This window comes from Bombus terrestris, chromosome 12 (genome assembly GCF_910591885.1).
Source record: "Bombus terrestris chromosome 12, iyBomTerr1.2, whole genome shotgun sequence".
Classification (NCBI taxonomy): domain Eukaryota; kingdom Metazoa; phylum Arthropoda; class Insecta; order Hymenoptera; family Apidae; genus Bombus; species Bombus terrestris.
Window position 1 is genome coordinate 629575 of NC_063280.1, and position 17613 is coordinate 647187.

Genomic DNA, 17613 nt, shown 5'->3' on the forward strand with positions numbered 1-17613 from the left:
TGTATTCACTTAGCTAGTAAATCAAGAAAGGTGGGTCATTCATCTTGTCAATACTTCTAAGTTTATTCATCTTTTATCATATTTATCAATTGTCCTCAATTATATTATATTCATATTTGCAAGAATTAAAGCAGATCCGACTAAATATTCGTTTATTAATTTCTGATTTTATGAGAGCAGAAGTTTCTGATTAGGGAAAAAAAGGCGGGAAGTCATCATTTTAATTCGATTACTTTCGCATAGAATCATTACGAAACATATACTGATGTTATAAATTAGTATTGATTACATTTGATTTTGTCGTTTCACGCGACAGAGGAAGTGTCGACTTATAGTAACGATATTTCATTTACAAGTAGAAAGCCTTCATATCTGATTCTTCAAAGTCATACTCTTCCCTAATTACGAACTTTATGACAAATAATTTTTGCCATTCTTTTTGTTCGTAATTCCATGGGACGAACGAATCGATCGACAAAAAAGGAACGATTAAATGGAATTGTAAGATGTACTTGCCAATGACTTTGAACGAGCGATTGATTTTGTACACGACGAAATTAAACCAATTATTGGTTAACAAGTTTCATCGAAGATCACGCGATACCGGTGCACCAGAGGCTCATTTACATTATCGCGCGGACGCTCGGTGTCGGTTCTCGTATCCAATTGACGAATCAATTAACCCGAATTCGGACGGTGTAACGATTTTGTAGCGGTGACCGGAGATTTATTGCGTCCTCGGAGCGGTCCGCAATTTTTCATTATTGATACATAGCCCGGCCGAATTCGCGACAGAGTACAGGACGTTCTCCACTCCGACCAACCCGTGTGCACGGATAGATTTTGGGGATATCGTGTCCGTGTTGCTTCTTTTTCTCTAAACTCGCTGCGATCTTGCTACCGAACATTAATCACCAAAGTTTTCAAGGTTGCGCCCAGCCTCGGAATCCTGTCAGCCAAAATAGCATCCGCTAAAACGGATAAAACGTTCCGGACTCGGGGCATTTTATTCTGGACGTGGTTTTCTTCGTTATAAATCATCGTCTTTATTTCTTTTCAATATTTACACATAGTTTTATTTAGATTTGATTAGTAATTCAATAATAAAGGACAGGCAAGCTGAAAGTTAATTAGATATTTTTCACATCATTTGGTATATACCATAGAACAGTTGTAACACTATGTCGTCATCGATTCCTACAATGACGGAGAAATTTAAAAACTAATCGCAAGTGGCATTTGATGTTGTAACTAAAAGCTAGTTAGCTTTTTATATATTGTACAGAGATTACGAAAGTATATACGAGTTTAAAAAAAATTGTCGATTACGGTGTGTCCATTGCTAACTGATTCCATGCAGGATGGTCACGAACCGGCGCCCATTGTGCAACGCTTCTTTCGTTTCGTTGATAGTGTTAGTTTCTCACTGCGTAGTAAACCTTTCAACAGCAGTATTCTCAGTATTTTCTCACGGATTAAAACGAAATCTTTCATCCTACAAACAAGATAAAGTGGTCAGATTAACAGTTTTAATATTTTATATCGACGTTTCGTTTCTTTATTCGTTCTTTAAGTGTTCGGTAATCCTTTTTCGCAAGTTCTCATTATCTTGTGGAGACGATGCGATTCAACTTTACTTAAAATTATCGTGAGTAACCGCGGTGGCTGCTCGCCGCTGGTCAAATAAATGTTATTAATATTACATTGTGTTCCGCTGGACCATTAATAATCGCGGCTTAAATTAGTTACGCGCGCGCACACGAAATGAATTGGTAAGTTCGTCCGGGGGAAAGGACCGGTAATTAATTTCAACCTCGCATAAGCGACTGTAAATTACGGCCTGGTCAGGTATCGGGGGCAGAAATTTATCGATCGATAAATGTTGTTTTTGCGTATTTTCTCTTCGTAAAGCCACGGGCTGTACGTTCGGGAAAACGGTGCACACCCTGTACGAGCATTATGTGCAAGTAATCTGGGAATGTTCCAGCCGAATTAACCGAGCGTTACTTTTATAATCCTACCGAAAGCTGCATCCACAACATAGGGATATAATCCCAACGAAACCACTCCGGATCTCCTTCATTCTCAGAAATCTTTCAGGTCAATTTTCCCTCCCTAAATACTCTTCATAACTCGAAAGCACCGTAGGTCAAATATTTCTCCGAGATGGAACTTTCTTATGTTCTTTCTTATTCACTCTTAAATTGTATTAAATTGTATTGCTGGAAAAACTACATCGATCTATGATCCATAATGGTTTTCTGCTTAGTTAAAAATTTCCTATCTACTGTCCAACCTTTTCTTTGTGTCATTTTCATTTTTCCGATGTAAATCACATATAACAGAAACTTACTTATAGGATATAAAACATGGAAAATTTCATATATTTCGAGGTCTTGAAAAACGAAGAAATGCTATAAATAGGATGTTTCTATCGAACAAGATAGCATAGATGTCTGTCTAGTATTCGGTTGGAAGGAAGACACATTGGATATTTTGTATAAATTTGAAGACGAATTATGCGGATTTTATTTGATATGTATACTGCACCTATATACAATACGTTTCTATGTAGTATAGATATACTGTATATCGTCTCATTTTTCATAGCGGCAGGGACATTTAAAAACTACATGGTCCACAAAATCGAATCCCACAGTAAATCGGTACATATCAACACTTTGCTATAATCGAATATCAAAGCGTAAACCTAACTCAAGCCAAAATTAAATAATACCTTGCCACCTTAAATCTCCAACCTGCGCGACTATTTCTCCTCTTAGAAACTTTTTGTTATCGGATCCGATACGACCAATCGAGTAATTCACAGGATTGCCACGATCGTCTTTATCGAGTGGCTTAATTTCCGACGACGTTGGCATTTTGTTGCGTCGCATCGTGGATTCGGTCGATTCAGCTTACCGCAGAATTTCTCGGGATCTTTTATCACGACGTTTACACGATGGTGAGGGCCTTTCTTTTCGGTGCGGGGGCGGCAGCGATGCAAGGCTTCTCAGAAGGTTGAATCCTCGTGTACATGTGTTTCAGAATGGTCGTGCTCTCCGCTCGAACGAGCCGCGCCGCCTCTTCCACCGTTTCTCCACCTCCTTTTGCCTTTCCTCCTCATTCTCTCTCTCTCTCTCCCGAAAGAGGCTGTATAGGTTCCTTAGCTGTGCCGACGGGGCGGTATCCTTCCAATTACCGGATGCAAATATTGCCGCGACGAGAGCGCGCGGTTGAAAAGGTTTACCCCGGTCTGAGGACGTCGAAGGCTTTTCACCGGGGCCTCGTTCTTGCCCGGCGATTACGCGGCAATTAACCGATCCGCTCGATTTCGCGAACCTCTCGAGAATGCCGCTCGCGCACCGATCAGGGTCATTAGTCCGCTCGCGCGATTTATTCTTAGGGGCGGCGTCATCAGGCGAAAGATACCTTTGGCCGCCGTCCACCTAATGTACGGAATAGTATGTAATCATTATTATAAATTGCACTTGACGATTGTCGCTTCAATATTATTTCTTTTTGAAAGTATTTCATCGCTTACTGTAGAGATCTTTTATGTACGTTCGTTCGTCATTGTGCCAGCCGCTCAAAAATGTTGGCATTATAAAAGAAACGACGATTCCTTTAAATAAATAAATATCATGTTTGTGATATTTCTATCTTATGGTATTCAAACCGTTATTAATTACTTTTAGAAATGACACCTATTATTGTAATATCCTTATTTCTCAGAAAAATGTACGAGAAAGTTTGTGTTGTGTAAGGAGTAAGAGAGCTCCAAATTGCTTTTTTCACGTAGATTCTACAATTTTACGAAATTGAAGGCAATTGAAGTATTTGTAATATTATAATAAACTATTGCTCAGTCTTTAATTTCATGGTTAGCGCGATTGACGTGTTTATATTTAGATACAAAATGCTTATTCTTTTTCAAGCAGATCCTGATCTAAGGCTCAATCTAAGGTCCAGATACTGTTTCACGGTCCTTACTTTCTCTCTCACACGTTCTACACGAGTGATAAAACTTTCGACCCATTCTCCGCAATGATAAATCACGTCGTTTGTATCGTTACGGGAAATGGAGTTGAAGAGAGAGAGAGAAAGGTCGAGTTTTTCGAGCGTTCGACCTTTTATCGTATCGCGTATTTTCAACGATTCGTTCTACGTGAATCAGACCCGATCGTTTACTGTTCTGCAATCGGCTGCGGCAGTTGAGTATCGTCGTTACGTCGGTTCCGCGATCTCTCATTTGGGTTTGATCGATTTTATTTGGAGGTTTCGGGAGATCGAAATGGATTTTTTTGGTTTTTTTAGTCTGGTTTCTATTTCTGGTTTCTATGCGTGTGGAATGTGGATCTCGTTAATAGTATACTTGGAAGAGATTAAAAAGTCAATGACTGTTTACGAGGTCGTAAAATGTTTGTAGCTAGGAAGAAATGTAGAGTTTTCGATGGTTGTGTGCGAGAAATTTTTTGAACGTCAGATTTACTCGATCGTTTGAAGTAGACGGTGCACCAATATGTACTGTAACCGTTACGAACTACCGGTTTCTCCTGTAATAACGCGGAACGAAACTATAGCCACGCTTTTATCACGAACCATGTACAAATACTCTGCAACACGGATCGTAATATTTTTCTTTTTTCTTTTTCCGTGGCGTGATATCAAATTCGGAAAACCTGTTCCGTTTTCATCGAAGGTATGTTTACAAAATTTTAGAAGACTGTAATAGGATCTTTCGACATTCTTGAAATATCAAAAAATTCTCGCGATGCTTTTACCACACATCGATGCAAAATACGAAAAACCTGCAATGTCTTCTCAAAGGAGTATCGTTATATTTATTCGATTCATATCCTATCGATATACATATGACGTTTTAATAAGATTTCGAAAGATTCTTCAAGATATCGTTCTACGTGACATTTGTCGGATACACGTGTAAAGAATCGAGCATTGTGCTCCGTTATTTTCACGATCCTTATGTTCCAAGTAATGCTAACATTAGCCGAGACACGTATCAAAAGCATTCTATGTATCACGGTCGGCGAGTCACCGTACGAATCGTGCCGAGAAATCGTTGGAACGCGGCCAATCCGCGTCGGCCCTTTTAGAAGCGACTCCGTCGCGTGCTACGGAAATCGATAGATACTCTGTCGGTTCTTGCGGGCCAAACATTGATTTCGTCTCATCGTATAATTTGCTTCGGCCCCGGGTAAATGCGTCAATGCGAGATACGGGGTTCGCCGAGCTTCTCTCAGTTTCCCCTCGAGTGTCCTCTTTTTCCTGAAAACTGCCGCGTCGTCGAGATCCCATACCTTTTTTGAGCCAGTCGTTGAAACACAGATAAATTAGTTAGTTGGTCGACCAACTATACGGAATTTCTTTCTCTACTCGACTGATGTCTAGTTTCATTAAGATAATTGACATATTCATACTTCGTATCATATTTACGTCTTGTGAATTTCGATTCGTGTATATCAGCAGATTACTAGTGAATTAAATAAATAAGTGAAAAATAGGAAGGATTTGTTTGAGCCAGAATGGTATTAGGGATGTTACGAGGCATATCTAGATCACGATCGAGGATTATCTTATTTGTTTAAGATTATAGCGCCCGATCACTCTCGATCATGAAAAATATACCTCGTCATATACTTCACGGTCATCGAGCTTAGGCTTAACCAAACCGTTCGTATTCTTCGTTTATTTATTTAGTCTACAAATGCATGTATTCTTTAGTATATATAAAATAAAATTGTCTGTGAGAGAAACTGCTCAAATGCGACGCGAAGTATGATCAAATCGATCGTTTCTTTAAATTTAATTATACTAATAATAACGCAATTAGTCTAATCAAATGGATCGTAAAGCGTATCATATGATTCTCAAGCGAAGAGGTTATGATGTCATAAGCCAGATGTACAGTTGCAAATACCTCGTACTTTCTTTTTCAAATGCGCTATTTACTATACTCGATTCAAACGTTATGCTGCGCAATCCATGCTTGCGTTTCCATGTCTTACCTAGAATTAACATTCGAACAATGATCCTCGGTAGCTCGAGCTTCCTAGAACAGGTGAAACCACATTTTCTTCCCCCTCTTTTTCCATGGCGTTACATAAGCACGCTATTCGCGTCCCGATCGACGAGCGCACGGTTTCTCGATGCCTTGGGAGAAGTTATCGTGCATGGAAAAAACCCGCGAATACTGTTACACCGATATTCCACGTTAAAGACGGAGTCCCTCGCTCTTGGCGGGCTGGAGGCGAACGTAATTTCACGGTGAAAAGTCGCGAGACAGCTAGCCACGACGAATGAAACGACAACGAAGAGGTTCGACCAGGTTGCGGATAAGTTGAACGTCGAGGAAGGGGAAACGGAACTCGGCAGAAGTCGGTCGTAACGACAAATCATAGAGCGCAGCCGATGCTTATCCTCGGACTGGTCAGCCAGCGGGTCTGTGGCATACAGCCGCTGGCATAAATATGCTTCGTCATACACATGGGTGGTACCAGAGAATCGTGACAGCCTCGAGAAAGAGACGGGGAAATGCATGCCCGATATGGGATATCCCGTGAACTACAGGGTGTTTCTAATCTTCTCGTCAAAGTACAGAAGCACGATCTGTTGGTCGTAATAACGAATGGAGAAAAGAACAGAATATTATCCGTGTACACTTGTATAAGTCTGTGATAAATAAACTGCGTATGTGTGTATCTATGTATACATAACAAATTTTAGTATGCATAAAATCTCATTCTTATTTTAAAAAATAAAATGGTCTTTAACGTTTTAGGAAAAACGTATGCTATGTTTTTTAAAACAAGAATGGAATTGGGATATAACAATTCGAGGACCATAGCAGAGTTAAGCTGTTGCAGTTTGACAGGAAATATCGCAAGCACCCTATGTAATGTGTACTGAAATATCTGAAGTATTTGAAAAATTGAAATTTGCTTCGAAGAATTATTAAAATTCGGCCTTCAAATATTAAAATTCAACTTGAAAAATGCATTTTCAGACGAATTGTAGATGATTGAAAATAAAAGAGAACGTGGTTGGAAATGGTTTTGTATTCGATACGGTATTACGAAGATAGTTGCGCTAAGATTAGATAGGGAATAGAGGTTTCCGTTGAATATCGATCGCGCTAATACGATGGATTCCAGTTTGGATGCCAACGTCGCGTTAAGCTGATCGTTAAGCGGCGTCATCGTCGAAGACCGAGCTCGTGACTTGGCCAAGATTCTCTTTAAGGGTTATTGGTTGGTCGTTGTTAATAAGCTGGTTGACATTGCTTCCTCGCTAATCCCCAAATAATGTATATTCGTAAGATCAGAGAAATTCTCGAGCAACTTCAACACCGTCATTGACGTCAATCATGCAAATGTATGACCGTAAAACGAACCTTTCAGAAGTTAATCAACTTCACATCTTATTAACTTTTTATTTTGATTGCATAAATACACGATTAATATTCGAATTCTTAGAAAGAAGTTCCATTCGTTTATTCGTCGCAAATAAATGATATAACTAAATTCGGGGATACATTAAAAAAAAAAAAAAAAACAGTGTTTGTAAAATCATCAATTTTTTACACTTTCCGATATACAGACTTAATCGATGTGATTTTCGAACGGCTTAAATCGCACAAACGTACGAACGAACGAATTTTCCAACTGAATCTTATCTATCTTTTCCTAAGTAACTCTGAACGGTAATGATCAAATCATCTTTTCTTTCACAAATAACCATCCACCAACCAGAAAAGTCGGCAATTATTTCAAAAGCATACAAACTTCCATACTATCCGTGTATTTAGCGCGTGTTCATCGAATCGTTGATCGCGCATTGAATGCGTTTTTAAATTCCAGCTGGCGACTAAATTGCTGGAAAATTTGTAAGGGAATCGGATGCCTGCCTATGGCTAGATTGGCTCGTGAGAGTGTGGGAGTGTTCGCGCAGAGGCTGGAGAGGACGGGAAGGCGGAGAGAATCAACCAACCATTCCAGGCATACTTTACGTCCGGCTTGATTTGCGACGGGCCCACGATATTAATAGCTTATTCGAGGCGGGAATTGGAGCGAGTATCGCCAGCCTGCCGCTTGCATCGCACTTGGCCCTATGTTCTGGCTCGCTATCCTCCCCGGTTCGTTCGTCCCCTGCCAGCTTGTGTGTCATCCTTTACTTGTTTACATCTCCCTTTTCCGCGTTTACCCCACACGCTCGTTCATTGTTTTCACACTACCTAACTTCCTGCTAATCGACGGGCTCATCACCTGTGTTTTAATTCCCATTGCACAATTCCTGTCACGCGACCATTTCCTTGCCTCGTTCGAGACAGAGTACGGTAGGATTCCATGCATTCGAACTTGTCCGGTGAAAAACGGTTTATATAATTGTAATTTATATAATAGGAACTCGCTCTATTCCACTCGTTGTTATTTTTCGTTCGCTTAACAGGAGTTCACATTCGTGTAAGTGAATTCAACTAGCAAAAGTTCAATTAATCAGGCATTAACTAAAATTTCGTTCCAGTAAATGGAGTTCTACTGTACATCTCCGCGAGAAATTCTACCGTGTATTAATTATAGGCCAGTAAACTATGATTGTATTCCAAGATTAGGAACTAGGAATCTATCGATGACCCGAATAGTTCGGTTGGCACGGCCACTCAGAGATGCCAGTTTATCTGTTCGATCGACTTCGATGCATATAATTCACAACCTTGATACTCGCTGAAATCATCTGATGTGGTCGTGACGGTTTTCCTTCGTACGAAAAGACCTCTTTCTAGTAAAATAATCTTCTCGCAGGTGTCGCGTTGCACCGCGTTTCGCGAAGTAATTACAAGTACCTACAGCGTTCTACGTTACAATCTAATCACCGGCCTAGCTTCCTCAGGTGCATGTGTACGTACTCGAAATCGACTCGCGTTTATGCACCACATTCTACTTGAGCGTTGTTGTTCGTTACAGCCCCGGCTGCGTTGCGCTTCATTGCTTTGCAGCGACCGTTGTTAACCAGCACGCTCGTCCATTATCGTCTTCGTCTGCTCGCGCTAACGACCGTTACCCTTTCAAAGGGACGCGGTGCAATCTTCACCCCTTGAAATTCTACGCTGTCCTTGGTTCTGTTCGTTCTGTTCCTCTTTCATCATTTTTCGTATTACAAAATTTTCTTCTCCGAAGTCCAACTTTCGTGAGGTATCCAGGGAATTTCTTCGGAAAGTAACACGTGAAATTAGGTTAATTCTTCGGTGAATTTAGGTTATTATCTTAACACCTTCACCTGTTACTGAACTTTCATTTCCTCTTCCCAAAAGCTATTTTATAATACTTTTGCTAATGTCCTTTGTCAGAAATTTGTTCTGCACTCAACTTTGTTAGCGATCATTGTTTAAGCAGATAATTAACAAAACTGAATGGATAACGAAAATATCCATAATATCTGTGCAATCTATCTAACAAGTATTATAGCGACACAGTTCTCTCTTTTCGAGTGTGAAAAGATGCGACAGAAACGAATATTTGATAAAAGCTGAAACGCGACAATTGTGTTTGCAGCACGGTCGAAACAATCAAATGAACGCAACGTGTACGTCAGAAACAGCAAAAGTATCAAGTAGCTTTTAATAAATAATTTGTTCATTTAGAATGTCGTTCGAAAATATGTCTTGAGAAAATAATTACGCATAAGTATTGTATATACTTGATAATCCTGATCCACATCAGGGTGTGAGTGTTAATAGAGATTAATTTAAAACAACACCCGCAACTTTCGTTGTTTTCTCAAATAGCATCGGTGGTTTCTGTTACAAACAAACGGCAAAATTGTTACGACGTGTTACGCAGATACGGCAAACTGCCTTCTGCGGTTTTATGGATCTGTTCGTGCAGTATTCGCGCAATGAAAAGTTGCAGTCGTAATGCAGCGGGAATCGCGATATCTCGTACTCGTGCAAAATCCACACGTTGAGAGTGGTTTTTTGATAAGTTTAAGGCATATTCACTTTGTAGTATGTTTATTAGAAATATCTAGTTCTCTAGAATAAATATATATTTCTTTTACCCCTTTATTTAAAAATAAAATAGTCGTTCGTTCACCAATCGTATGTATTCAATCTGCTAGATATTCCAGAAATGACCGTCCTCGTTTTTATTATTAACGCCAGAACAGTAACTTTGCTCGCAATAGTTCTTTAAAACGATCGTTTATTTATAGCTTTTTATAAGATCTTACTGTCGTGATACGATATCTCATGTTTAATTTTGGTTAATAATGTAACGTTTGACTTCGTTAGTGATCTAGAACCAAACATATTATTCACGAGAAATTAAGGTTTCCCTAGAAATATCTGTGTTCAAAACTTCCAAAATATTCTTGAATTTCAAGCAAACAGATCATCTTGAATTTGTCGCTTCATAAATAAAGTTCGATATTTTAGATTTCAGAACTTCCCTAGTTGTGTAACGATATTATTTTGCAAATAAAATGTAGAAAATCACGTGAAAACTTAATACGCTAATATCGATCGAAGAGAATTACATAGCCTTAACGTAACATTAATCCAGAAATCGTTGGAAAGTCAGTTAGAGCGAAAAGTCAGGTTCTTTTCAGTCGCAATTGATTCGCATCACAATTTTCCCCGGGAAACGTGAGGAAAACGTTGCTAGGAATTGGAACGGACGATATCCACGTAGAAATGTAGTCGGTAACTCTCTTATCGGCTCGGCGACTTCGTAATCGTCTGAGTCGAGGAGTTCAAGGTCGAGCGAGAGGATTGCCAAGTGGTCGTATGTACTACTTCCCGACGCCAGGATCGTAGCTTCCGGCGGAAACGACGTTAAGGCGAGGGTCGCTGGTCGACATTGGAAATCGATCGTCCCTCTAACGGGGCCGAACTGACACGATCGTTCAATCTCTCGAGGAACGATCACGTACAGACCCTTTATATGCTGGCATTGTTTTTCTCGCTCTACACCAACGTAAAAGACGTTCGAAACATTTTCCATCGAACATCGACGATCTCGTCAGCCCATTTCGACGCAGATACTCGAGACTCGACTTAAAGAGTTCAGTTTTCATTTGTTTTCCGATTTCAATTTTTCGTGTGCATCTCATAAAAGTATATTTTATTTGGAAATAGAATTTTACTTGGGAACAGTTGTTATATTCAATGGTAGGGACATAAAATACATTGATCCTTTTCCAATCCTCCTTCGATAATATTTTAATAACAAGGACACAATTTCAGCTGAACAATAGATCGTATTCTTCGTTCCTTCGCGTTCTTCCGCCATGTATCATTTCTAAAAGATAAAAATTCACCGCATCCTGTCAAACGTCAACTAGCCCTAAGTCAAAAGCACTACCAACACATATGGAGGATAGAAGCATTATCTCATAGCATAACTGCCTAAGTTTTCACTGGGTAAATAGGCATTGAGTGTAGAAGACAAGGGACAATGGACGCGGAACGCGTGCACGTACGAAAGAACGAACGGTGAACGGTATCAAGAGTAGTAGAAGAGAGAAGGGAGAGAGCGATAAAGGGAAAAGGAAGGTGCAACGAAGAAAGGTAGAGGCGAGACGTTCTACGCAAACCTCGAGAACGAAGGCTGGACTCGGGCCAGCGGCAGCATCCGCTCCACAAATGTCGCTAAATATATACCTAAGCTAACTGCTTCTAAACGGGCCACGAATCTTGGCCGATAGCACGATAGCGAGATTCTCGCGAAGAATCGGATGAAACGAAATGAAGAAAGAGGTAGAATGTGGAAAGAAACGATACAGAGAAGGTAAAGAGGTAGAGAGTCAAAATAGAGCAAGAATGGCAAGATGGAAACAAGCTGGGACGGGGAACAATGAGTGACCTACATAGACGGGGGCAAATAACAAACGTGGTAAAGTAACGAGAGATAATGTGGCTCCATTATCGTTGGCCGATAACTCGAGTCGACGACACCGTGTGCCGTCGCTACGCGTGACACGTGTGTATGCGAACGATCGTGTGTCCCTGGTTGGAGGGTGTATAACACGCGTCGGATAGAACACGATGGCTAGTTCTTTGTTATTGATTCGAGTCTAGCGAAACGATGGCGATGTTCCGATCTGGAAACGCTTCTCGTCCCTGTATGTCGATTTAAGGTAACGTACAGTGGATGCGTGTTCTGACGAACCGCCGTTCTAGCTTAATACGTCAAAGCAATCGATTGGTTATCATAATGCGATATAATGACACGTTGTTTGAAGGTTTTTCTTCGTTGGAAAAGTTGACAGTCTTTAATTCCAACGTCAAAAGGCAACATTTAGATCAAAGAAAGAAGATCAAAGTCAGAATTCGATTCCATCGTTTTTTGCAATGCCGGAGATACTTTTAATCCCGTACGTTCGCAAGAATATACGAATGTAAAAGAAGTTCGCGATAACAGGAAAATTATCGTACGATTAATTCTCGATGTACATCGTTAGCAAACGGTGAGTTGAGTTATATATCCAGCGATGCAACTGCTTTTATTAGGTCGTTGCAGTTTTATTGATACCGCGGCAACTCGTTCTCTCTATCGATATCTGGAATAGTTTTATCTGGTTATATTTCTCATCGCTACGTGCCAGTAATCGAATAAAGCTGTTATCTTTGTACTGAGCTACAAACAAGCTTCTCCAAGATTATTTCCGTCCTGGAGGATTATCCAATACACGATTCTCCTCAAAAAACGTATGTACAATATCTAGGATTTTACGACCGTGTTTCGTAATCGGCCAGCATAAATCACCAAGTAGAAACCATCGTCATCGTCGACTGTTTCGACGAGGATCGTGAGAGACCGTCGAATGGAGAGGACCGAGGTCGACAAGTCATTCGACGCTTGTTTCGTGGTCGTTGATATTTCGGTACCGTCTCTGTTGTCTCTTTCTCTCCCTCTCTCTATCTCTCTGTCCCCACCGTTGCGCTTCACCTTTGTACGTTCCCAGTTTCATCGGTCCTCTCCTCGTTTTTCTTCTTCTCTCTTACGAAAGGAAGGAACGAAACGAGGATCGAAGCGAGACGTCGACGAGCATCAACAGCAGCGGCGGTTCAGGGAGCGTCGCGTTTCTGGTTGACCATGAGTACAGTTGGCCATAATCTGCAGGTAGACCCGGCGCGAGAAGCGACCGTCTTTTGCCTTCATCCTCGTCCATGCTTCGTTCTCTTCCCTCTCTTCCACCGTTCTCGCTCTATCTCTCTTCATTTTCTTACCTTCGCGCTTGTCTACTTTGGTCTCCCGTTTTCTCGCTCATCTTCCGTCTTTCTTCCTCCTTCTCGTTGTTCCTTAGCCTGGGTCAGGCTGACGGTGCAAACGCAGTCGGTGTTGTCGCAACACACGGGCTACCGATGTTCGATATAGCGGCACGAAAAAAAGGATCAGATTAGAAATCTCCGAGAGGAACATAAATCCACGCTTGGTAATCCGAGCGACGAGGATGTCGTTACTGTCTTTTTCGTCCTTCCTTCGTCAGGATTCCTCGCGAAACGACGATATCTCATGTGCAACCCGCGTCGGGACGCCCGAAGAACGCGTGGCAGAGTTCCTCGCTCGAAATTACGTCATTCCACTCGATTCGTTATCGGTCAAGCGTTTGTTGGTCACTTCGTTGCGTCGTATCGGCCGTGTGAGCTTCTAACCGGATCCCGAAGATGCGCGCGGACACGCAATCCTCCAACGCCGCTGGCCGTAACCAACTCGTCTCGGCCTCGTGTGTCGAAACGATCGAAGAAATCGCTCCATTCTCACGATAAACGATTCGTATTACCGTAGTCCATATTTCTTGCTATTTAACGCGTCATTGTTCGACGTTTTTCTACCGTGCTAGGAAGAGACGGATATAAATCGTCGTTACGTGAATCATTATCGAAGCTATGGAGTCGTGTGTCATTAACAACTTGTTCGTGTGGTACTTATTTCTTTTTAACGACGAGAAGTTGCATTATTTGATTATCTTTAATAGTCTGATGCTTGAATTGTCTAACTCTCACTTGCAATCAGTTTAATTTCATCTTAGAAAAAGCTGGTTACTTCGTTGATGAATTATTAGGCTTCAATTCTTATTGGATGTAAATCGTACCTAAGATCTTTAAATTGTAATAATTTAGTATATAAATATAAAAATCTTCATCGAGCGTTATATATATACGAAAGTGACGCGTGCGCGAAAATTTCTTTAGTTCCAGTTTTATTTCTCTCTTAAATTTCTTATAGTATTTTATTCTATATATATATATTCTATATATATATATTCATTTATTTATTTATTTATTTATAGAATAAAATACTATAAGAAATTACTATAAGAAATACATATATATATATATATATATATATATATATAGAGAGAGAGAGAGAGAGAGAGAGAGAGGGAGAGAAATAAAACAGAAACTAAAGAAAATTTCGCGTATGCGTTAATTTTTTCTGTGTTTTCTACACTGATTAATTTTCTGTATTTTCATATATACGTAAAAGAGCCAAAATAACGAAGATTCTCGTTTCTAGATAAAACGTTCTCGCCTATGTCGCTATTTCCCAGTTCAACTATTTTTATATTACAGTTTCGCTTAGCCTATTAGAAGCTTCGCTTCGTGTTTTCAATAGAATTCGAGGCGATGTTGGTTATAAATAATCGGGGCGCTGCGATTACAAAGGTTAGAGATTCATGCGATAATCGAGTGGCCTTCCTCTCTTTCTATATGGTTGTCTGCGATCGGAAGTAGCAAGAGTTACGTTGGTAGAGCAATGGTGAAGTGTCGGTTGCGAAACGGCCACGATTGCGACGATGAAACGACGGCGTGTCAGCATATGATATACCGGTCGGTCGGCTGGCCTGGCTGCCGGCCGGGATGTCAAGGCCGCATACATTTACATGGAAATACGCCACGTTCGAGGCAAACGGGCGCGATTCTATTCCATTCGACCACCTTGCCCGTAGACACCAAGCCAATTCTCTTCCAAAACGCATTTCTGTACTAACTGGTCGTGTAAATGTTACTAAGCGATATGAATTAGTAAACGTAATGTACGTTTCAATTTTGGCACATGAAGCAAGAACACGTGGAATGATGGAAGAATTCTGAGATGTATAGCTTACTTTCAGTTGTTTTTAATAACTGATATTTCGAGCGTTATATATGTAAATGCCTTTCAAATTTTAGAATGTTTTCCCTTTATAACGTATGATCTTGTAAATGATTATTCGTGATTTAGTCCTTGAAGGTATTAAGGATCGATTTGTTATATTCATGCTTGTGTTTTATATGGTGATTTTAAATCTGTAGACGATAATCTATGACTTGGACCTTTTAAAAGCGGTGGTTTAAAGGTCGGTTCTATTCTATCGCTATATTTTTTATATGAATTTCAGATCTTCGAGTATGTTGGTTTTATCTCGTATAATTTAGGTCCCTTCACAAGTTACCCTTTAGTATTTGATTTTATCCCATCTCTTTCCCTTCTTTTCTCATGGAAATGGGATATTTTAGCGACGAAGGTAACGCGTGGTCAATGGATGGAAATGTTTTGTGGGTTATTGTTCGTGGTTCTAAGATTGTACGTAAAAGAAAGGAATTCGATGATAGTATCCTTTAGTAGGTAGTAAAAGTTTTATTTTTGTGTTCCTGGGGCTGTGCGTTCGTATTCAGTTACTACAGAATACGGCTCTAAGGTTTAACGTCCGTGGCATTGCCGGCTTCTGGCGGACATTGCTAGATCGTGAAAGGTTAGCGCCGGTGAAAACTTAATTCGATTATAGTGTTCCGTATGCGCTTCGAGCAACATTCAGATATTTTCCTCTTCTCCTTCAACCACAAGTATTTAACGTGCTACTTTCAGATCTAAAAACATGCGAATAAACATCAATGAGACGTAATATCTATTTTCAACGCGATTACTCTGAATTTATGGAGGCGGTCTTTCTTTGTTGTAACACAGTTGCATAATTCTTAGTTAAGTTAAATAATTGTATAATTTATAATTAGAGGACACATGACAAAAACTTGAAGAAGCTGACCCACTTTCAAGATCCATTATCGCCATTGCGCATATGTATCTCTCATGTTGTGAAATGCATGTGGCTTCTAAAAGCGTGTCCTATATTTTATTTCTCTTCTAAATATCAGACCCAACACCTGGCGAAAATTTTAGCGTATCACCGAGAATAATTCTCGCACGTTTGTTACTCGCATCGATGTTCTGTTCTATGGTGGTGACACAACGAAGTGGGTTTTCGCGTTTACGAGCAGCAGCAAGAGAACGTGGAATTTCGCGGTAAGTCAAAGGTATAATGTATTCGAGCCGAGCGGAACGCTTGTAAGTCTGAGCTGGTCGTTCTTCGAGAGAACGATAAAAGGAGCTCGTGAAACCAGTATGTATACGTGGTCGTACGTGCAGCTGATGGGGCGGCGATCCAATGGAACGTGGTCAAGCTTCCGCGCGTTGGATTGCCGTTATTTTAAACGCGCCACGTTCCTCGCGACAATTTGCACCAGGCTACGCTGAGCAACGCCCCGATAAAAATGATGTGTGTCAGCATTTTTAACTGAAATCGACTCGAAAACGTTCGAACGATATACCGCAAAAACAGGTAGAATGATATATTTGCGAGGCTCTCACCATTTGCAGCTGTAGCTCGATTAATTTATTCACGAGCATCGGCAGTTACCAAGAGCATACGCTGCTATCGTCGATATTATAGCGCTACTATTTATTTAGTCATTCTAGTCACTTCTTTGTAGGTGGATAATATCGCGCTAATCCACATGAATTTCATCGAAGTTCGAAGTTGACAGCTTGTACAAATTTATCAAATTTTCATCCGTTGTCAATTGTTAACTACCTTGAGCCAGTAAGCTTATGTATATTTAATATTAAGAAGATTTCTCAATGGTTCGAAACTATAACAGTTAGCCGTTGGAGAAATACATTAAATCATATGGAAGTTACTCTACAATATATAATTTTTCAGAGAAACTGAATGCATCTAAAATTTTATTTGGAAAGAACTGTCAATACGCGACAACCTACTATAAGTTAAAAATACGTATCAATAATACTTCGTTAAAAAATACATAATACACGGAAGTATTTGTTATTAAATTACTTTCGGCCGTTGTATGAAAGTGTATATCGAACGATCACCATACAGAATTGATTAAGCTTTCGAGCAGCATCACTGGTCACGCTCAAGGTTTCAGTTTCGTTGATTCGTGGAATATACGGGGAGAGGGTTGGTCGATCGAGCAACTTGGAGAATAATTGGTCCGAACGTGGTGACAATCGCAAGCAATCGTGTTTCTCTCTTTTAACGAGGATCATTGTCGACGTGCGCACGATGTCGACCCGAATCCATCTCGTTCTCAGTCGCTGTTTCCCGCTAGTAGTGTGTCAAGGTCTCCCCAGCTCGCGATGGATGCACGAGATTGCACCGGGATGCACACGTTTGCCAGTCCCGTATACAGCGGTGAAGGTGACGCGGTGACGTTTCATTACCCATAGTGGAAAGTGTATTTTTTTCTTTATCGACATCATCATCGTGTTGGCTCCTCCTTGGTTCTGTCGGCAATCACCTTTGACC

General features: G+C 40.4%; 1 protein-coding gene and 1 long non-coding RNA gene across 5 annotated transcripts in view; one reads left to right on the forward strand and one right to left on the reverse strand.

Moving 5' to 3' along the window:
• LOC100643741 (mucin-5AC) overlaps positions 1-17613 on the forward strand; it is a 331083-nt gene that overhangs the window by 62051 nt on the left and 251419 nt on the right. The window lies entirely within an intron of this gene.
• LOC125386081 lies at positions 1155-3655 on the reverse strand. Its single transcript, XR_007225933.1, has 2 exons — positions 2738-3655; positions 1155-1495 (listed from the first exon to the last, which is right to left on the reverse strand). It is a non-coding gene; the product is annotated as an uncharacterized LOC125386081 (long non-coding RNA).